The sequence below is a fragment of the Arvicanthis niloticus genome, chromosome 19 (assembly GCF_011762505.2).
Source record: "Arvicanthis niloticus isolate mArvNil1 chromosome 19, mArvNil1.pat.X, whole genome shotgun sequence".
Classification (NCBI taxonomy): domain Eukaryota; kingdom Metazoa; phylum Chordata; class Mammalia; order Rodentia; family Muridae; genus Arvicanthis; species Arvicanthis niloticus.
In genome coordinates, this window is record NC_047676.1 from 27,757,312 (window position 1) to 27,781,568 (window position 24,257).

Genomic DNA, 24,257 nt, shown 5'->3' on the forward strand with positions numbered 1-24,257 from the left:
ACTTGATAAAATTCTGTTGGGTATCTACATGTTTAAAACTTTCTTTCATCCATTCTAGTGTTGATGGCCATCAAGATTCAACTTCCTAGCTATTGTGAATAGTGTTGCAATGAACATGATGTGCTACTATCTCTGTGGTTGGAGTCAGAGTATATGGGGTTTAGATGCAAAGTTAGCATACCTGGATCACACAGTAGTTCTACAGTTGTATTGGCTGCATAGTTTGTAATTTCACCAGAATTTCCTTTTCTGATGTCAGTCATTCTGACAAGAGTGAGATGAAACCTCAAAGCAAGTATAATTTGCATCTCTCTGATAACTAAGGACAGTGAGCAATGTTAAAAAGATGTATTGACCATTTGTGTTCCTCCTTTTGAGAGCTCTCTGTTCAGTTTATTAGCTCATCATTGTAACGTTCTATCTGACATGTAGTAGGCAAAGAACTGCCCATTCTGCAAGCTGTCTCTTAACTCTGTGGTTCTCTCCATTATACACAGAAGCTTTATAATTTTATGTAACTATTTTATGTAACTTCATTCACTGATTCCTACTGTCATTTCCTAGGTGCTCTTTTTAATCTTATAAAAAAAATAAGGAGAACAATATGATCCGATAGACTTCATCATATCTGAGAATTAAGGTTGGTTGTATGAACATACTAATAAAGAGAGAGGATGATGGTAGAAATTGATTGGGTAATGGGGCATAATCATAGTCATTTATTACCTATTTATCCCACTTAGGAAGTGATATCAACAACAACAACAAAAACTTACGGGCAGAATAGAAGAATTAATATTTATTGAGCACCCACTACATGACTGGTATACTAATATCTCCTATTTTATTTGGTCCACAATTACAATGTTTAATATAAGTATTACAATTTTATTTTTACTCTAAGTTTAGTGAGTAGAACTGAGTAGGGGGAAGAGTAGAGAGTAAAATCAAAATTTTGTTACATAAGCCTTTTTATCTTTACAGAATGGGGTCTTTTAAGAATTAGAGAAAACATAGAAGCAAAAAAGCATCCAAAATATGCATGTGCAAACACATGTAACGCATGTTTTTGTTGAGTTTCATTAAAGAATTAGTATCCTTGTGTATTAAGTCCTCGGTTTCAGTCTCTCAAATTTGGGACTTGTGATATTCCAGTGAAAATTTCAAGGAACTGAATAAAGAAGGGTCACTGAACCTTGAGGTGATTGGTGTGAAGTAGGAGCTGGACAGAGTAAACGTAAGGAGTAAGGACTAACCTTATGAGCTATAACCTTATTTGGCAGGGTTATCAAACAGAAATCGAATAACTAGGAAGCTGAGTGACATCTGCTTGAAGTAAAATGGGGGAGAAGGAAGAGCTGAAAATAACTGAGTGTTTATCTCCTCCATCTTAGAGATTGCTCCCTTCCTGCACATCTCGTGACTGTTGACTACGTTTCTTGGGTTCTGTCAGTGCCCAGTGCTCTACCCAGGTGTCGAAAGTGGGAGTTTAGGAACAGAAGATGACTACAGATACATATGTAACAGAGGATGGCCTTATCTGACATCAAAGGCAGAGGAGGCCCTTGGTCCCATGGAAGCTCGAAGCTCCAGCTTAGGGGGCTGCTAGAGAAGTGAGTTGGGAGTGGGTGAGTGGGTGGAAGAGCACCCTCATAGAGGCAAAGGGGAAGAAGGGTGATGGAATGGGGAGTTTGTGGAGGAGTAACCAGAAAGGGGAATATCATTTCAAATGTAAACAAATAAAATGATTAATTAAAAAAAACACAGAAAAAGTGATATGAGATGGTAAGGGTTACTGGCTTACTGCAAAATTTTCATAGCTCTGAGTCATCTGCTACTCTTAATGAGAAATCCACAAGGTTTCAGAGCTTTTGGCTATATCTTCCAGCCATGTACCCAGCCTATAAACTGGAAGATGCAGTGGACATGAACTCTCTGATAGACTATCCATAGATTAACTGCATGAAAGAGTAGCAGGCAGAAGTTACCACTAGCCACGGGGTAGGTATGCATTATTTAGACTTTGGAGAGTAAAGATTTTTTTCTAAGCTTCAAGTCATGGATGGCTGACAGAGTAAAATGAAAATTTTGAACTCCTAGTGTGGACTTAATAAAAATACATCCATTATTGATTTACCTTAAAGGGGAAATATATAACATGCGTTAAGTCTCCAGTGACAACACAGAGGTCAAAGATAAGATTCAGTCCTGGAGAAAACTTAACAAATTAACAATACTGAAACAAGAAAGGATATTTCTAGATCTTTCCATGGTTTTACCATATGCTGAATTAAGTAACTAAAAGTCTTAGATTCTAGAAGTGTCATAACTACAGATAAGCTTAATATGCTTGTACAATACATAATAAGCTTAACTGGCATTTTTTCCAAAATATATTCCAACATCTAATAAAAAGGACATTATCCTAGTCTCTAAAAAGATGGTCCAATTCAACTCCACAAATAATCCACATAATAGTTGTGTATGAATTCAAAATCGCTGTTGCCTTAGGATGTCAATAGCTCAAATTTATGGTTGCAGGGAACCGATGGTGTTCAGCACAGCACTGCCTCGACTTTTATGCAGTTTCACAGACATCTGAAAAAGCCCTAATGACATTGGAACAGGATATAAACCCATTCCCAACTGGAGGAAGCCTAGATGGAAACTCAAGAAACTGCACACTAAGGGATGCAGAAGAAATAAGAATGAAGATGACCATCTAGAAAGCTCATCAAAGTCAGGCTTGGATAACTTACTACTTTTATCTCTGTTGTTTATAGATTTTTCTCACATATGAAACTGACCAGGGCATAGGGTAAGAGTTTTTCTGGTCAGTTATTTATAGACCTTTAATCCAACATTTCACAAATTGGAGCTTGTTTCCACTCAGATAATTCCTTTGCTTTCAGAGACAAATCCAGTTTTTTCCGTGGGAGCTTCTGTGAAGCATTTGCATTTAACGTATGCAACTAATGTGAACGTGTTTGCAAAACACAGGGGATATGCAACCTTCCCTTCATCTGGAATTTGGAGCCCCTAAAACTGGCTAATGGCCTACAGTAAAATGAAATACTGAAAGTAAAGTGAAAAAATGTGTGGCTGGATCATTAATAGTTCTTAGGGAGAATGGTTTTTGGTTTTGTTGTTGCTGTTTTGGTTTGGTTTCATTATTTTCATTGCCCCCCCCCTTTTTTTACATTTCTTGTACCTTTATTTTTATTTTTTTCTATAACTTATTTTTTTATTCACATTACATCCCAATCTCAGCCACTCCTTCCTCTATTCCCAGTCCCTCATTTACAAATCCCTCTTCCCATTACCCCCTCCCTTACTCCTCAGAGAAACAGAAGCCTCTTAGGAAATTTTTTTTGATCCCTATAAAATAGAGAAGACTCATAAAACACTCAAGTAATAAAAATGTATAGATTACAAAAATAAAAATATCCTTCACTCTTTCCCAAGTTCCATTCCTTTCAATAGTGGAAACCACTTTTGGTAAGAAAATATTCATTCTTATTTCTTTCTGAAAAATTATACAGGCACATATCTATATAAAGTTTAAGTATTTTTATATAAGCCTCACTTAATGTGTGACACAAACTTGATGAAAACCACTAAGATATTGTGTGCAAAGTTTTAAGCTCCAATAGTTTCACTTATTTTACCCAAACAGAAACTATTGTTTCAGTCAAAAATAACTGCTAACTAATAAACACAAGATTTCAATATTTCCTTCAGACCCTTAAAACAAGACTATGGCCAATGCTCTTGGTTACCCTCCAGAACTTGATGATAAGAAGAAATCAAACTAGTACTAGTTTCATCCTTACAAGCCAGTTTTCATAGCACTGAAAGGCACAATGCATCCTACCAGAAAAGTAATCATCACTATAACCCAGCTATGACCCTTGTGATACAATAATAGCCAGACTGCCAGTGGAGAGATACATGTCAATGGAGTAAAAGAAAACACTTTCTTGTTAGACTTAAGTCCTGCTCCATAAAATGAAGCCCATACCTGGCATGATTATAGGGGACAAGAGCCTGAGCTAGATTGGCCATTAGGTCCTAGGAGAGAACCTATCATATATATATTTTACTAAATGGACATAGTATTTATTAAACAAACTTAGTGACTTATTATGTTCATAGATCAGTGTATCTCTCAACCATCATCAGAAAAGCTTCTCCTTTTTTCTTCAGTAGATACTAATTACCATAGAGACCCACCTTTACTCATGGTACAGAGAATAATTGACTGTGTAGTGCTCAGCCACAAATGAGACATTGATGTGATAATTTTCCTTCCAAGGCTCAAGGATCATGGGGTAAGAAGGGACTGGATATAAGAGAGTCAGAGGAAGTGGGTGATTACAAAGAAATAAAATGTCAAGCAGAGCAGAGCAGTTGTCCATATCAGCTTATAGTACTGGTAACAGCATGCAAAAGGCCTGTGCTAGTACTAGTAAAGTACAAGCCAGGCAAACGCTAGACTGGAGATGGGAGGTAGACATGAAGCCCCACCCCTAGCTGAGGTGCTATTCACTAGAGTTAGCTGCTGGAAGTTTGAAAGTTGTTTATTTAGAAGAACATAGCCCCTAGTAAGTCAACTATGCTCCAGTGGATGGCCACACTCAAGAATATACAAGCAGCACAAATTGGACTAGATTCTTTTTTGTAAAAGATTTACTTATTTATTTTATGTATATGAGTACTGTAGCTGCCTTCAGACACACCAGAAGAGGGCATCAGATCCCATTACAGATGGTTGTGAGCCATGTGGTTGCTGGGAATTGAACTCAGGACCCCTGGAAAAGCACTCAGTGCCCTTAACCACTGAGCCACCTCTCCACAAAATAGGATGGATAGTGAAGGGCAATTGGATCTGGGAAGGATACAGTTGAGTACAACCAGAATACAATGTATAAAATTCTCAAAGAACTAATTAAAAAATCTAAAAGAGTTTATGATAATTTACAGGTTAGAAGATGTTGTCAAGATTCAGTCCACTTTTTTCCTCTTGGTGATGTATCGTTAATGCGAGAGAAGGCGGGTTGGGTTCTTTCTCTCTCTCACACAAGGGAGATGTCACTTACCAGTATAAAGGCAGCACTAACAAGTATAGCCATTTGCATCCTTAACCCAGTGCTATATGGGGAATGGGAACTCTGATTTGTAGCATTTGTCAGTGTCTGAGACTGACTTCAAGTGACCAACCTGACCACTGAACCCAGGACAGAGGACAGATGAAAACATTTAGATCTTATCACTAGCTGCAATGTCTCTAAGACACCCTCATCTTCTGGTGCTTTTACCTAAGAGGAAGCCACACACCCACAAGAACAAAAATCAAATGATGGGTGAAGAATGGCTAGCTTAAAATTTAACACCAACAAATAAAAGAACAGTAAAAATGGATATCTAAAATATTTTTCAAGATAGGAAGAAATGAAGAAATCTCATGGGAAGTATTTCAAGCAGAATGCTTGTATCTTAAAATGCCTTTCTGTTAATCAGACACTTGACATAGCTTCTGAGTGGATGAACTGTACATTCAATAGGTAAATACATTTAAGCCTTCCATCCCGTTATGGTGGAAACACGTACATGGTGAAATTATCCTTTGTATCTTTCTTCATTGGTCAGTATTGAGAACAACTATCCACATTCCACACACAGAATAGCAGAAATCAAGACAGAACAATTGGATAGAACATCTCCCCAAACTAATTTTACTTGGCACATTCATTGATGTTTCGAGAAACTGGAAACCAAAAACATTGAAAGGGAAGAACTCTGGAAATTCACCCTGTGCGATTGTCTTAAGGATTCATACAGAGCGGCTTAAACAGGCGGAAGATCATCCTCCTACTTCTGTGAGGTAGTATTGTGTGGATTGTGTGGATTGATTCCGTTTGGCTGGTTTCTTTGTTCTACTTGTCACAATGATAAATTCATGCTATGTTATTGCCAAAATCTTGTTGAGAGGCACTGGCAAGATTGCATTTTCCCAGTCAAGACGGCTTCTCTGAGACTGTGATTCTCAGCTGCATTTTTGTTTCCTTGGTGGCATTCAGCTAGGGGACACTCAGCTTATAAAGGGCTCTATGCCCTCGCATGAGGGAGTCTCCACCTTGGAATCAACATTGTGTTTTTAAATATGTAATATGAATCCACTTCTGAAAAACAGACGAAGCTTCCCCATTTACATCTGTGAGTTCCCTTGCACTCTCATTACTTAAAAAGATGAACATTTTGATGTCTCGGTACATGGATAACTGTAACAGAATCTACAGGAGCGCTTAAAATTGTTCCAAGGAAGGCCTTTGGAACCATCATTAAACAATAATGGCAATAAATGATACTCATTTGGATTTGGTGTATGAGAATTGTTCTCACGTAATGATGCAATGTGCCGCTGATGCTATTGCATGAGGATATGTGTTCTTCTGTTGGTAGGTATATCTGATATCCCTGTAAATATCTATATATTATTTTTACCTCCATGAATGCTGGACCTAGTGGTATCACCTATAATCCCAGCACTCTGGAGGTGGGGGTAGGAGGTCATGCTTTCAAGGACATCTTGGATTACGTAAGGAATATCTTGTTTCAGAAAACGTTACGAAAATTGAATACTCTTTGTTTTAAATTTTTATAATTAGCAATGAACATTTAACATTATCTAATGCCTTTGGGGATCTATGATGATGCTTATTTCTTAGGTTCTATCTATAAGTATGATTTTTTTGTTATTTATATTTACAACTTTTATTGTTTAATTTTCCGTATATCCTCAGGTTGTGTCTAAACCCATATAATGTAACCCATCCAGTGCTTGTAGCAACAAGAAGTGGTCACACTGACCACCCTGTGTTAGAGAGAAAAATAAACAGAAAGGCAATAGTGAAGACCAGGATTTTCATGGAGGAATAGAACCTACTATGAAGCTAGTTTCACCATATGCTTGTACAGATTCTTACTTCATCTTTTTAATTAACTTATCTAATTTGTTATGGTCTCATAAGGTTTGAGACACCCTTTATATGCTATAGAATTATTTAAACATTACATTAATAACTTTTTTTTTTTTTTTTTTGGTTTTTCGAGACAGAGTTTCTCTGTGTAGTCCTGGTTGTCCTGGAACTCACTCTGTAGACCAGGCTGGCCTCGAACTCAGAAATCCACCTGCCTCTGCCTCCCAAGTGCTGGGATTAAAGGCGTTTAACCACCACTGCCCAGCTAACAACTTTTCTTTAAGGGCTTAAAATAACACTTATGTAAAATCACTAGTTAGACCATTTGAAGAACAATTTGAAATATATTTGTTAATTTTTCATTTTTTAAAATACTTTTAAATGAATGCCTTATTCAAAACTAGAAAATCTTCTGCACATGAGTATTGAAGTCTTTGTGTCTGTGGATTGTAGCATTGTTACCTTGCACTTTATGGCAAATGTGAACTTATAAGTGAAGACATACCATACAAGTCTTTCTGGCTCTGGGTTACCTCACTCAGAATGATATTCACAAGTTCCATCCATTTGCCTGCAAAATTTATCATGCCTTTGTTTCTAATAGCTGAATAGTATTCCATTGTGTAGTTGTATCACATTTTCTTTATCCATTCTTCACTTGAGGAATATTTAGGTTGCTTCCAGTTTCTGGCTTTTATGAATAAAGCTGCTATGAACATAGTTGAGCAAGTGTTCCTGTAGTATAGTAGGATATTTATTGGGTATTTACCTAAGAGTGGTTTAGCTGGAACTTGAGGTAAAGCTATTCTGTTTTCTGAGAAAACCCATATTGATTTCCAATGTAGTTGTACAAGTTTGCACTCCCACTAGCAATGGAGGAGTATTCCCCTTGCTCCACATCCTTGACGGCATGTGCTGTCACTTGAGTTTCTGATCTTAGCCATTCTGACAGATGTAAAGTGAAATCTCACTGAGTTGTTTTGATTTGCATTTCTCAGATGACTAAGGATAATGAATATTTTTTAAGTGCTTCCTGGCCATTCAAGTTTCCTCTGTTGAGAATTTTCTGTTTAGCTCCGTTTCCCATTTTTAATTGGGTTAGTGTGTTGGTGTCTTATTTCCTGTGAGATATATGTGTGTATATATAGATATGTATCTCTCTCTATATATATATATAGATAGATAGATAGATAGATAGATAGATAGATAGATAGATCTATATATATATATATATATCCCTCTAAAATATAGGCTTGGTGAAGATCTTTTTCCAATCTGTAGACTACTATTTTGTCATATTGCAAGTGTCCTTTGCCTATTGGAAGTTTTTCAGTTTCATGGGGTTCTATTTGTCAGTTGTGTGTGAGCTTATTTTAGGGTCTTCCATTTGATTCCATTGATAGACCAATATTTTTCTATACCAATACCATGTAAATTTTGTTACTATTGCTCTGTGGTACAGCTTGAAATCAGAAACAGTGATTCCTCCAGAAGTTGTTTTATTATACAGGATTGTTTTAGCTATCCTGATTTTTGGTTGTTATTGTTGTTGTAGTAGTGGTGGTGGTTTTGTTTTCCATATGAAGTTGAGAATTTTTCTTTCAAGGACTGTAAAGAATTGTGTTGAAATTTTGGTGGGAATTGCATCGAATCTGTCAATTACTGCAAATGCTAAGCTGAAATGTAGAGCAGAATGAGCCACGTGAAGCTCAGTCAATTACATGAACCTATACAATCTGGATTTATAGCAATAGATTTTTGATTTCCTTAAGTGCAATTGTGTTTAGTCCCCAAATTTCCCCTTTGGAATTAAAATCTCTCTCTCTCTCTCTCTCTCTCTCTCTCTCTCTCTCTCTCTCTCTCTCTCTCCCCCGTGTGTGTGTGTGTTTTATTTTAATTTTATAGGCTAAAGATACTTTAGGCTTTTTTAGAGACCTCAAACTTATAAAGTGTTGAGATTTTTACAGGCTAAGGGATTGTGAGAAGTTGGATAGTGTTTTATATTAATATATTGACAAGAGAAGAACTGAGGATAAGTACTGAAAGGTGATGGTTAAAAGTCATGTGTTTTTGTGGGAGTAGAAAAGCACTTTCTAATTGGACTTAAGACCCATTTGATGAGATGGAACCAATGCCTAATGCTGATAAAGTGGTCAAAAACCTAAGAGGAAATAAGTCATGAGATGAAACAATAACAACAACAACAACAACAACAACAACAACAACAACATAACACTATCATCCTGCTAAAGGAACATAACAACTTAGCTCATAATAACGTAATAAACTGAATAAAGATACTGATACTAAAATAAATTGCTTTGTGTGATTTACATTTTCTGTTTATATCAGGAAATTAAGTCAACTGAGTCTTCATAGCAGAGCTTCTTTGATGAAAGAAGTAGTATGCTAACATTCTAGAACAGCTTCTTAATATAGATACATAACCAAGTAATATATCTACACCAAACTTATAATGTTAGCCCACTATTTGTTGACAAAAGAAACTGCAAAAAGTGAGTTTTTTCATTGCTCATATGCATTTGACTAGTTACCATGTAAATGAACATTTCTGACCATTAATAGGATACATTATTTTATGCTTCAATTACTAGTGTTTTAGATAATTCCATTTTGTTGATTAATATAGAATAAATGTGTCTGCTTCCCAACAAGTGTACTCTCTATGTCTTACTCCTTTGTAACTGTACACAGTATCACATCCAAAAAATAATGAAACAGATCTTAGTTTTAATGCTATTGACACTGTCAGCTTGATTATTTGGGTTGTAGGTGAAGGGCAGGGCTGTCACGTAACATAGAATATATAGTGTCATCCATTCCTTGTAGCAACAAGAAGTGGTCAATAGAAAGTTAACAATGAAGGCCAGGATTTCTCTGGAGGAATAGAATCTACTATGAAGCTACTTTCATATTATTTTTGAATTGTTATATGAGAGGACATTCCTGGAAACCAGTTAAGAATTGTAATTTCATCTATTAAATATCCATACAGATAAAAACCTACAAAAAATTTGAAATTACTAGTCATTATTTCTGAGTAGAATATTCTTAGGAACTTTTTCAAATGGTAAAGTATCTTTTTAATGTTTTACTAGATTCATTTTTTTTTCTAAATGGATTATGTGAAATTTGTATGTGTTTGAATATGTGTGTGTGTGTGCGTGTGTGTACATGTTCATGTGTGTATACCTGGATATGCGTGTGTCTGGAGGTCAATGTCAGCTGTCTTCCTTTATTGATCTGAATCTAACTTTTTGAGACAAGGTCTATCATTAAGACTGAGCTCATTGATGTGGTTAGGATTGGAAGTCAATGATCTCCAGAAATCTGCCTTTGTCCATCTTCCACACTGAGGGAGTTACAGATGCATGCTTCAGTGCTGGGCTTTCTATATGGGTGCTGGGGATCTGAACTTGGTTCTTCATGCTTCCATATCAGACACTATGGACTAAACACTCTTCCTATCCATCGATGGAGTATATGTATATTTATGATACAATATTATTTTAAAAATATTACCAAACATAATTCTCTGGATGATGCATAATTGTAATTATGCTAAAAGCTAGATCATTAAATATTTAACATATGTAAAATGTCAGTAACATAATTGTCTTTTTGTTATTTTCTATTCTAATAGCTGTGTTGTGCAACTTTTTTACCTTTAAAGGATGGTTTTGTAAATGGACTTTGATGTAAAATGCTTTGGCTGTAAAAGTCTTTCTTGTATAATTTAGAATATTAAATAGAATGAGTATTTCATGAAGCTTTGTGCATTGAAAAAACTCTAATTATATCCTAAACTGCCTTGTAGTCAACCCTAATAGAAACAACAGATAATGATTATCTATTCTGAATTCAAATTAGTACCAAGGGTAACTACAAAATTTTCAGAGCTTAAGATAAAGTGACAATTTCTAGTTATCTTTTCAAAGCTTACTAAAAAAACTTCAGTATAGCTGAAGCAAAAACATTTTTAATGTAGATCAGTGAGGGCCTTGGAGCAAGTACATTACCCCTCACCCATGAAGCTGTTCCTGTCCATATGAAATACTGTGCTGATAAAGAATAGATGGTAGCCTTGGAGAATAATGAATAAGAGGCTTTAAATCAGTGTTAAAAATCAGAAGGAAACTAATATTACGTCACAAGATGAGTGTGGGATGCAGAAAGCCAATTTCAGACAGTTGGAAAGCTTTTGTGACTTGAATTCTATTCATGATTGAAAGCAAGAAAATGAAAGGCCAGTTGTATTTTCTTTTTACTATGTTGATTGCACATGCATCATCAAATGAGCTTAAATTTTAAAGTACTTTCTTTTGTACTAGATAAAATAAGACATAGTGCCAAAGGCAAATGTCCAGACTAGAGTGTTTAAAATTCAGGATGATTGGAATATCAACTTGAATGGACAGTATCTTCATAGAGACACACATGGACATGCAAAGAGGAATAGATAGATAGATAGATAGATAGATAGATAGATAGATAGATAGATAGATAATAGATAGATAGATAGATAGATAATAGATAGATAGATAGATAGATAGATAGATAGATATAGAGAAATTATGCCATATGAACAAAAAATATTGTCAAAAGTAAATGAGTTGGGTGAATAAAGAGAATCTTTAACATATTAATGTATTTGGGAGCTTTGGTTGTTGACTGACTAGCAAGACTATGACAGTGGATAGAAATTAGCCTAAGAAATACTCTGCTACACACCCCAAAACTTTTTTGTAGATGATTCTTCTCCACACATTGATGATTAACATCAAAGTAGATAAACAAATGGAGAGAAATTAATAAAACCAAGCAAAAGCTAATTATTTTGGTAAAGGTCTTAATTATTGGAATTATATACTAAACTGTATAAAAAGAGCAAATTAATAGAAAATACATGCGAGGAGAGATGTGGCATATCAACAAAGGATTTCAAGGTTTATGTAGATGCACTACTTTTGTGATCAGATTAACCATAAAAATATATTATTTAATAGTAATTGTGATCACATGGCCCTGGTCAGTTCACACCTGCAGTGTTGGGTATGATCTTCAGTGCTGCAATTAAAGTTTACCTTCAATACCTGTAGTGTTACCACAAAGAGTTGTGCATGCTGAAAATATCATGAGACCAATTCACAGCTAGAATGAAAAGAATTCATCCTTTCAGGAGATGGGAGCAGATATTGTAGAAAACCCCTCAGGACACTGCTTTAAGACTCAGGAAAATACTCAGCTGCCTTAAGCCACATGCTCTCCCCAGTAGACCTCTATTCTCCTACCACCTCTCACCCACCTTCATCAGACTTGCTGATCCAGAAGCATAAAGGCAGAGTTCCTTCCCATGCCCATCTTCCCTGCCCACAAGTCCTCTGGGGCACTCATAGCTTCCCTGAGCAGCCTGATATCTCTGCTGGACCTGAGTTCTCCTGCCACCTCTCAGCTCACCTTCATCAGTCCTGATGATCCAGAGCTATACAGCCCAAAGATGCCCATCAGACACCTACCACATCAGGATCATCAAGGGTTGACCTCTTTCTAATAATACCTACTACAATAGAAACATCCAAAGACTAAAGCCATCCAGACAGCTAACATCCCTCAAAGGAACAAAATGAGCAAAAACCAGGGTACTATGAGTCCATCAGAGCACACCTATTCTACTACAGTAAAACCTGGATATCTTACCACAACCAAAGCACAGGAAAATGACTTTAAATCCAACCTTATAAAGATGATAGAGGTCTTTAAAGAGGGAATAAGTAGATCCTGTAAAGAAATACAAGAAATTACAATCAAACAGGTAGAGACATTTAAAGGGGAAACAAATAAATACCTTAAAGAAATACAGAAAAATACAATTGATCAGGTGAAGGAAGTAAATAAAACTGTTCAAGAACTGAAAATGGAAATAGAAGCAAAAAAGAAAACACAAACTGAGGGAATCCTGGGGAATGGAAAACCTAGGGGAGAGAACAGGAACAACAGATGCAAGAAGCATCACTGACAGAATACAAGAAATGGAAGAAAGAATCTCAAGTGTAGAAGATACAGTAGAAGACATTAATACATAAGTCAAAGAAAATGTTAAATCAAAGTATTTCTGACACAAAACACCCGGTAACATTGGGATATCATGAAAAGACCTAACCTAAGAATAATAAGAAGAGAAGAAAGTAAAGAGTCCCAGTTCCAAGGACAGGAAAATATTTTCAACAATTCAGAAAAAAGCTTTCCCAACCTAAAGAAAGAGATGCCTATAAACATACAAGAAGCTTATAGAACACCAAATAGACTAGACCACCTCCTGCCACATAATAATCACAATAGAACATCTACAGAACAAAGAATGAATATTAATAGTGGCAAGGGGAAAAGACCAGGTAACATACAAAGGCAAATGAAGTGGAAACAAGGGTTCTTTGGAAAGCCAGTTGTGTCAGATGGTATTACACTAAGGCAGACTCATGAAAGAATGTTTGGCTGAAGCAGGAGAAAGGATGTTCTGCTAAAGCAAGCATGTGAAAGGAAACATAGTAAAGGATTCTTTGATAACAACATGCATATATTGCTCTGCCTTACATTGTGTAGTTGAGGTCCATTTGGCAGGACTCCATAAATAGGAAGGAACACACCAAAAATCTTCTGGTCATGTGCTATGGCAATGCCTCAGCAGACTGGGGCAGATTGTCAGAGTGATATCAGCTGTGACAAACTCACATGGAGTTTTGCTAAGTCAGACTTATGTTCTAAGGCAAAACCCATGGAGGACATGTCATATTTGGAAAAAGTATAAATATTTCTCAACAAAGTGTATGGGGGATTTGGCTTGCTTTGCAATACTTCTTGGTCTCATGTGTCCCAGACTTTGCTTATCTTTGCTTCAAACAGTCAAGAACTTCTCCTGAAATCTCTGCTAGACTCTGGCAGACCTCTAAGGAGACAGCTGTATCAGGCTCTTGTTAGCAGGCTCTTGTTAGCATGCACTTCCTGACATCCACATCAGGGTCTACATTTGGTGACTGCACATGGGATGCATACCCAGGTGGAATGGTCTCCAGACAGCCCCTCTTTCAGTTTGTGTCCCACACTTTGTCTCCATATTTGCTCACTTGAGTATTTTGTTACTCTTTCTAATTAGGACCTAGGCATCCACACTTGGTCTTCCTTCTTCATGAGCTGCATGTGGTCTGTGAGTTGCATCTTGGCTAATTCAAGCTTTTGGCCTAATATCCACTTACCAGTGAGTAAATACCATGTGTGTTCTTTTGTGATTGGGTTACCTCACTCAGGATAATATTTTCTAGTTCCATCCATTTACCTAAGAATTTCTCTAATTCATTATTTTAAATAGCCGAGTAATACTCCATTGTGTAAATGTACCACAGTTTTTGTATCAATTCCTCTGTTGAAGGACATCTGGGTTCTGTCCAGCTTCTGGCTATTATAAATAAGGCTGCTATGAACATAGTGGCAGTGGACATAGACCTGTGTGACTCAAGTAAATAGGAAGATATGAAATCTAAAGGTTAGGAGTATTGGTACACTTGATTTTTGATAAAGAAGCCAAAGCTATACAATGGAAAAATGAAAGCATCTTCAACAAACGGTACTGGACTAACTGTATTTGTACATGTAAAAGAATGCAAATAGATCCATACTTATCACCCTGCACAAAACTCAAGTCTAAGTGGATCAAGGACTTCAACATAAAACCAATACAGTAAATCTCATAGAATACCATAGAACACATTGGTACAGGAAACAACTTCCTGAACATAACACATAACATAACTCAGGCTCTGAGATCAACAACCGATAAATGGAACCCCATGAAACTGAAAAGCTTCAGTAAGGCAATAGACACTGTCAACAGGACAAAATAGTAGCCTACAGATTGAGAAAGGATTTTTACCAACCCTATATATGACAGAGGGCTAATATCTAAAATTTATAAAAAAAAAAAAAAGTCAAGAAGATAGACACTAACCACTCAAATAACCCAACTTATAAAATGGGGTACAGAGCTAAAAAGAGAATTCTTAGCAGAAGAAACTCAAATGGCTGAGATACACTTAAAGACATACTCAAAGTTCTTAGTAATCAAGAAATGCAAATAAAAATAACTGTGAAATGCAAGTGATGCACGTGTTAGTGAGGATGTGGAGCAAGGGAAACATTGCTGCATTGCTGGTGACAGCACAAACTTGTATAACAACTTTGAAAATCAATTTTGTGTTTTCTCAGAAAACTGGGAACAGTTGTACCTCAAGACCCAGCATATATATCTGGACATATATCCAAGATTTCCTACTATACCTCAGGGACACTTACTTGCTTGACTATGTTCATAGCAGTTATATTCATAATAGCCACAAACCGGAAACACCCTAGATGTCCCTTAAGTTAAGAGGGAATAAAGAATTGTGGTACATCTATACAATGAAATACAATTCAGCTATGAAAAACAAAGACATCATGAATTTTGCAGGCCAGTAATTTTAACTTGAGAATATCTTCCGGAGTGAGGTAACCCAGACTCAGAAGTACATACATGGTATGTACACATTTATAAGTGGATACTAGCTATAAAATACTAAATATCCACTACTAGCTATAAAATACTAAATATCCACTACTAGCTATAAAATACTAAATATCCACTACTAGCTATAAAATACGAAATATCCATACACTCCACAGACCCAAAGAAACTAGGCAAGAAGTAAGGCTCAAGGGAGGATACCTGAATATCACTCAAAAAATAAAATAAAATAAAATAAAATAAAATAAAATAAAATAGGAGGGAGATGTTGGGAGGAAACTGGGTGGGAAAGGTGATGGGGTGGGGACTGAGGTTGGTTTCAGGGTCGGGTTTGGAGAAAGACAGAGGAGATGGCCAAATGGCCATGAGAATGAAAGAAAATTTGCAACTGGTGGGAGTGGGGGAAATATGGGGCATCTCAAAGTTGTTCTCGAGACCAGGGATAGGTGAGGCTCCCAAGAATCAATTGGGAGTGATGTTAACATTATCTGAGACTCACAGCATTGGGAATATGGAACTTGAAGAGGCCACCTCCTGTAGCTAGGCGGGAACTCCAGTGGAGCTATAGGGACAGCAACCCACCCACAAAACTTTTGACTCCAAATTTATCCTGTCTACAGGAAATACAGGCACAGGGGGATGGAACAGAGATTAAGGAAATGGCCAAACAATAACTGGCCCAACTAGAGACACATCCCATGGGCAAGCACCACTCCCTGACACTATTAATGATGCTGCTATCTTTGCAGACAGGAGCCCAGCATGGCTGTCCTCTGAGAGGCTCTACCCAGCAGCTAACTCAAACAGATGCAGCAACCCAAAGTCAAACATTGGATAGAGTTTGGGGACTCTTATGGAAGAGTTTAAGGAAGGATTGAGGGTCCTGAAGGGGATAGGAACTCCACAAGAAGACCAAAAGAGAGTCCCCTAACCTAGATCCTTTGTGGGCTCTGGGAACTGAACTGCCAACAAAATTGCATACACAGGCTGGACCTTGGCCCCCAGAACCCACACACATATATATGAGGGTCCACGTTAGTTGACCCTGTTAGTCTTCCTGTGGGGTTGCCATCTCCTTGAGGACCTTCGGTCCTTCTCCTAACTCTTCCACGGGGGTTCTAGACCTCTGTCCAATGTTTGTTTGTGGGTATCTGAATCTGTCTTATTCAGCTACTGGATCATGTCTCTCAGGGGGCTGCTATGCTAGGGTCCTCTGGTCTTTTCAGGTTCCATATCCACACTGTTATGCATTTTGGCTAAGGTCACCTGCGTTGTCTCCTGTGAGCCTCCCTCATTCCCAGTCTCTGAGACTTCCTAAAGAATACCACCACCACTTACCCTAGGCAGCTGCATATTTCTATTCATTCTCCTGGTCCTCTGTGTCTGTCCCATGTCTCTCCCCCATACCATATCCTGACCCCTATTCTCCTTCCCCTCCCCTCTCTCACACAGGTCCCTAACTCTGTCTTCCTCCCATGACTGTTTTGTTCCCCATTTCTATGTGGAATTCAAGCTTCCTCACTTGGGCTTTCTTCTTTAACTTCTTTTGGTCTGTGTGGTGTATCATGGGTATTCTTACACACTTCCATTATGTTGTTACAAGAGGAAAAAACCATGCTTTCTAAATGTACTGACCTTAAATATTAAACTACATTTTGCAAGATGAGATAGTAGGACTCCAGCTGAGTAAACAGCACTAATTGTTGTGAGATTTTTGTCAGTGCGTGGTAACTGCAATTTTTAGATCAGGACTTCCATTAGTCCATTGTGAGAAGACTGTGCTCAAATTTAGAGTGTCACTATAGTAATAAAAATTATTCCCATAGTTGTTGGAAGATGCATCACATTCTTACATTATTCAAACTAACTTAGAAGCTCATTCAACTGAAGGACAGAAATTAGAGGGGACTTCTTTTTGTAGTTGTCTAGGATGGAAGACAACTTTTTCTTCCTATTTGATTTTTACTCATTCTTTACATGAACATATCCTCCAGAGAATTTAAGTGTGAAGTAATACTTTTAAACCTAGCATTTTGTGCTTGATCAAATTTTATTATCATGTGAAATTTTCAAAAGCTTTGTTAAGATATGATTTTAAAATGTATGGTTATGGTTGTTTATTTTTCACAAATGATTTACATATTTGCAATATTCTGGAGTTGTTATTTAATATCTGAAATTAGAAAATTAAAGGGTAGAATTAGGAATTTTTGTCCTCTTTTGACTTTAGAATGAAGTTACTTTGGTGGGAAAGTCATGAGCTAATAAGTAACATGAAAAGAAAAACTTAATATTTAAATAAATTTTTTGTACCCCATCAATTTGAACCATCTTATTAAAAGTAGGAAGAGAGAGGCATAAGAAGAAAACAGACTATAAAAGGGAGAAAATAATTTTAGATGAGAAAATAATTTTAGATGAAAATAAAATTATCTAACATAATGAAAGATAACAAAGTAAAAGCATAATACCAAATTAAATTCATGTTGCAAGAAATAAAAACTAGCTTGTAAGGAAAGCTGTAGGGGGGAAATAGCTTCACCTTTGCGGCCACTAACACAAATGTCCTTGAGGATATTTGCATGGAAGAAAAGTAATGGCTATCCGCTGAGGCCATGCTAGTGCATGGTATGCATCTACCACAGTGTCTTACAGGGGTAAAAGTAGTCACTACATTTAAAATAAAGGAATATACGGAATATGTTACCTTGATGGTAGAACACTTAGATGTCAAATGTGATAGTGATGATATCAAAGATGAGAAGAAACAAGAAACCATTAATAACCACAGACATAAAGGACAATGGACCATGCAGTTACTCAAATCCAGACTAGGGTCACCTCATAGAACCTGCTACATTTTAGGCTTGTTTCACAGGAGCAGGAGTCATGGAGGAAGCTGGTCAGAGGGGTAGGGTTGAGAATTCTAGCAACGCATTTCTAACTCTCTTCCAGTGCTTTGTGATAGAAGGTTCAGTTGTAAGGCTATTAGCACAGTGTTGGTGTTTGGGCGATGCTGAGGATTAGGGGCAGAGTCGGAGAAGTATGGGGCCTTGAGGAAGTCATATTGCAAAGGCCTTACAGGTCTTAGGAAGGTTGCAACCATAATCAAGAACTGAAGGGAAGCCTTGGAATATTTGAAATCCTAAAAAATGTTGATGTGAGGTTGTGGAACTTGGGTATAGCATTATTTTTCCCAGAGAAGTTTAACAATTTTTCTAAGTCTCCAGAGTCCTGTATCTTTGCAGAAGTTAGTGTCTCCAGTTTTTCATTACCCTTCATGAATGCTGCAGTTGTTTATGACAGTGTAATAAAAAGTTGCCATTGACATTCTAAACAACAAGCACATTCAGAAAACATCTGTGGCCTAGAATTTTTCAGATTTTCAATATATCATACTAATCATGTACATGAACTTCAAAACCTAGCTATATCCTAGCTGGGTTATCTTCTAGTTACATGGCCTTAGGCAGCCCATTTAACTTCTCTGTACCTTCTGTTTTGAAAAACAAGAATAGTAAAAGCACACACTTGAAAGAAATACAAACGTGGAATATTTTCATATATGAAACACACCTGCAAATGTTACTATGTCTAGAGAACATGCTTACATGATGTCTTAGTTAGGGTTTTGCTGCTGTGAACAGACACCATGACCAAGGCAACTCTTCTAAGGACAACATTTAATTGGGGTTGGCTTTCAGATTCAGAGGTTCAGTCCATTATCATCAAGGTAGCATTCTGGTAATCTTGGTGTAGGAGGAGCTGAATGTTACATCTTCATCTGAAAGCTGCTAGCAGAATACTGATCTCCAGGCAGTTAGGATGAGGGTCTTACACCCCACACCCACTGTGACATTCCTACTCCAACACAGGGCCACACCTTCTAATAGTGTCACTCCCTGGGCTGAGCATATACAAACCATCACATGTGACTTGGCTTATTCTCTGCTCTAGTGAAATACACAGAAGAATGAGGCTACTATTAGACTGTATTTCAGGGAAACCTTCAAAGTAATGGTTAATAAATGTCTGAAGCCAGGATTTTCAACATGAAAACCTTCACAAGAGCAACCCCCAAGAATCTGTTAGAAATGCCAGGATTTTGGCTTAGCTTCTACCAGCCTACATAGGGCAAGACCATCTGCCTTAAGTCAGAAATCCCTTCCAAATCTGGCATACTCCTACTCTAGAAAATGGTCTGTATAGTATCACAGAGATGGAATACAATACTCTGTGTTTAAATTATTTCCACGGAAAAAGTATGCAAGACTGACTTGGGGTGCCTAGGGTGAAAATTAAAATGACTTATGTTTTTTTCTTTTTACATTTTCTACAATATCATCAGTATTTGCACAATATCCTAGAAATCATAGAATTCCTGAGAAGGAACAACTTAGAAAGGCAGGGAAAATTTTCTAAAGACGTGCCATAAAACTCGTTTCTATCCTCAGCAAGTAAGTGCTGATCTACAATGATGTTCTTGTTCATTAATTAGTTGTCACAACGACTTTCTTTTGAATCACAGTGTCTCTTTTCAGGGAGACCTCCTGAGGTCTAACATTATAATACAACCTGGTTCCTTGGGCTCCATGGATATTTCTAAAACTGCTGTCTCCTTATGTTGCTGATAGCTTAGGGAATTTGCACCAGGACAGAACCCATTGCCTTCGGCCAGCATCAATAAAAACTTAATGAACTCTTTCTTTCAAAGACTTCTTAGTCTCAACAGTTTATATTCTGTGCTTGAGGGATCACTCAGTGACAGTAGCATTGTCTGGTATGTGCAAGTCCCTGGATATTATCCCCAGCATCACAGGGGAGAAAGGAGTTTGGTTTAATAAGAGTATAAGAATCAGGATCATTGTGCCAGGATTGGCTACATACTATCCAGATACATACTATCCAGATATTATCATACAAAACTGTACTAAACTGTACATTTTGATAATTTCAGAATTATCAAAATTCATATAAGCAGAGCTGTTGTTGACATTTTAAGACGTGCAGATTCCAAGCCCTCTGTGAAATCAGCTGCATTTGAACATACCAACCTGGAAAGTTATTAAGGTTTGTTCAGAACCTAACATCCACACTAAGAGTGAATAATGCTGACTGTAATAAAAGGGTATATCAATAGCTTCTACAGGAAGCTTTTCTACAGTTCAATCACAGAGAAGCAATAAGAAGAATCCCAATAGGATTTTAGTGCCAGGGAAGTGATTTGAGTAGACTCAAAATACCAAGGAAATTGATAAGAAATGCTTGAGGTAAGACCTGAAAGGGACTAGGATTCATTACTGAATCAGTGAGGGAAAAATAAAGCTTCACATAGGTATGTTGTTGTCTAATAAAATCTCACAGCTAGCATTCAACTGTTAGGGAAACAAAATAGGGGGTAGGTATTTGAAGGTGACCACTTTTGTGTAGAAAACTGTTCAAGAGAAACTTTGGCAGACTTCCTCATTGTGAGAATCAATTTTATGTAACTCTAGGCTGTTCTTCCTATAAAAATAATTTGTTTTATCCTCTCTCACCCTTTGCCTGCACCCTCCTCTTTTTAAGTCAAGCTTACAGCGGTTGCAAAGCAGATTGGAACTCATAAATATGCTCCTCAAGGAATTTTCTTCAACTCTCAATTAATTAGAAGTGGACAAGAAATTCTCTTCAGCAAAACAAAACCCTGCATCTCGCCTGCCTGAGAGGATGCTTTTGTAGTCAGTGGATTTACTTGCTTCCCTTAGATGCAACGGAATTCCACAGGCTCCTTTGCTTTCCTGACAGTATTTCTCATCTGCTAACCGCCTAACTGTGGGCATTGAATAGGATTGCTGAGATTAGCAATTACAGCCTTTGACTCTAAAATCAGACCTTTTCCTTTGGTCATTCTTTAAGCCACTAATTTCTATCAGCTTAAAAAGTACTTCCACTGTTTGCTTTTGTGCTTTTTCCTGGAAATCAATTCTATATTTTCATGGTTGCAAAGTGAAACTATTTAGACTGAAGTTCCCTTTGTTCCTATTCAGAATCTACGCTGCTGACACCTCTGCCCCTTAGTGTATTGATTCCACGAGTTTATGGAGGTTATAAACTAGTCTTCATCTAGTGTCTTCATCATAATACAAATTCTCAGCAAACCTCTACCTTTTTCTGTACTTTAAAGTGTATTAATTTTGAATGTAACAAAAAGGAGAATAACATCAGACATGTCACAGTCCTGCTCTGCCCCCACTACCTTTACTATCAGCAGGTAATAATGGGAAATAACTAAGTATAAATTATTTGCTAAATGAGTTTATGTTTTGACTCATTTATTCTCTAGCTGCTGTGTGTAGAGTTCCTTGTTCAAGTGCACTTTGAAGATTAGGACATAAAGATAAAGCTATTAAATCATCTTCTCCAAGTCATATAAGAGCCTTCATGACTTACTATTGACCATATTAAATAGGATTGGATGCCTTTCATGAGTATTATCATTGTACAATGGATTTTAATTTTACCAAAATTATAAGCGTAGGCAGAAAGTCCCAAAGATATCAGGGAGCAATTCTTGGAACCTATAAAGAATATATGTCCTTACATAGGATAAAATAAGATATTAAGATGTGACTTTGAATTTTGAGATGAGGAGGTCATCAAAGATCATCAGAATGGATCCTAAAAGTACCATAAGTGCTCATCCTTAGGGAACAGACTTTCAAGTCAATTCCAGTTCTTCGATTCCTCCACGTCTTCTGCCTAAAGTTTTCCTATCACTTTTTCAAAAATTCTCCCTGTTGTTTACCTACCCTTTCTCACTCTCCTGGGGAGAGTTATTCTAGATTATTCATGTGAGAAGAATGAAATTACTCAAGCTTTATCAAAAGATGATGTGAAAGTTAGAGTCCAGGAAGAATCTCTCACATTATATGTGAGAAGGATGAGAGGAAGCTGCTGGAGGAGGCTATACTGCTCGGTCTGACAAAGGCAGAATGGCAAACAATGCAAGTCATAGAGGTGTCTTTAGATGTTCAGTAAAGCAAGGAAACAAGTCCTCCCCGCAAACCTGTGTACCCTATGAGACTGCTTTTTAAAATTATTTTTAAACTTTGGAACTGTAAAAATCTGTGTTGATTTAAGCCACTACACGTGAAATATTTTGTTCTAGAAATTCCAGCTGGAATAGAAAATTGGCAATGACCTTGTGAAAGAGAAAAGAATCTAGATTGTTCTGTCTTTCCAAAACTAGGTGCTGGGTACCTATTGTGTCACAATATATGCCAATATGTAGATTTTTTTTGAAAAGACAAGACTGGTGGAAGGTAGAAAGAAAGAAATTATTGTAAACGCAGTAGAGGGGCTGACATGAAGATTGTATTGGGAGTGCCTAGGGAGTCATGGGAACAGGAAAAGATGGAGTTATCTCGGAAAGGTAAGAAGCAGCAGTGGAAAATTCGTCACCAAAAAGGTAAGTCTTGACAGAGTCCCTAAGATTGTCTCTGAGATTTATTCAACAGGCAGTACTTTGAAGCCAGGAATACATTCTCAAGGTGGGTGATTAATAGCAAGACATCTTGGGAAGCTAGCTGCCATTCTGGATTGAAACCTCTGATTTCCTACTTGCTCTGTGGAGCTTCTCTTAATATGAGTTATGCTTTGCTCTTCCAGATTATCCATTTAGAGGGTCACACTTGGAAGAGCTTATCATTTTAAACAATGTAAATAATTAGAATTAATTACTATTGTCTTAATAAGCTACAAAATGTTACCTTTTGTTTTTGATTTATATTAGTTTACCAGCATGCTATGTAAAGAATAATCTATTTATGAAATATATTCCAATTGAAATATCTTAATAGCTCACAAGAAAGGCTTTAAAGGGAGAGTGGTTAGGGTTTGGACAGAGGTGGGAAAATAAGTAGGCATTGGAACAATGTTCATAAGAAATCAATAATAAGAAAGAGTGGGGGGTAGGCTAGTACAGAATGTGTTATATGTTCGTATATAAAATTTTTAAAGAAAAACTTTAAATTGTTTTTAAATAGTTTGTGGTGGTTTGAATGAAAACAACCTCTACAGTCTCATGAATTTGAATACTTAGTCCCTAGATGGTGGAACTGTTTGGGAAGAATTGGGAGACATGGCCTTGTTGGAAGAGGTTTGCAACTGGTGGTGGGTGGGCTTTGAGGTTTCCAAAGATGCCACTTCCAGTGGGTCTCTCTGCCGCCTGCTTATGTTTGAAGATGGGGTCTGTTAGTTGTTACCACGCCTTTTTATCACCGTCATGGCCTCTAGCTGTAAGAAATAGAAGCCCAATTAAACACTTCTTTAGCATCACAATAGGGAAAACAACTAAAACATTTCTAATTCAAAATTACACAAAAACATCTTGGCAACAAGGCACTTCATTTTTTGTCATTATCTAGAAGACAAAATGAGCATTTGACATGCTAATGTGAATGGGAGAATCTCAAGAGATCCTACCTCCAAATAAAGTGCTACAGTGAATTCATATCTGTAAAAACGGGAAGAATTTGTCTTCTCCAGTGTGAGCCCCCTAATAACTTTTCCAATACCAAATGATCAGTCCTAAAAGCATATCAATATATAAGCACAAGTGAGTGCACACACACACACACACACACACACACACACGGCTGTACATGTGTGTATGTGAGTGTGTGCATGTGTGTGCTTTAATAATAAAGAAAAATATGTCATTA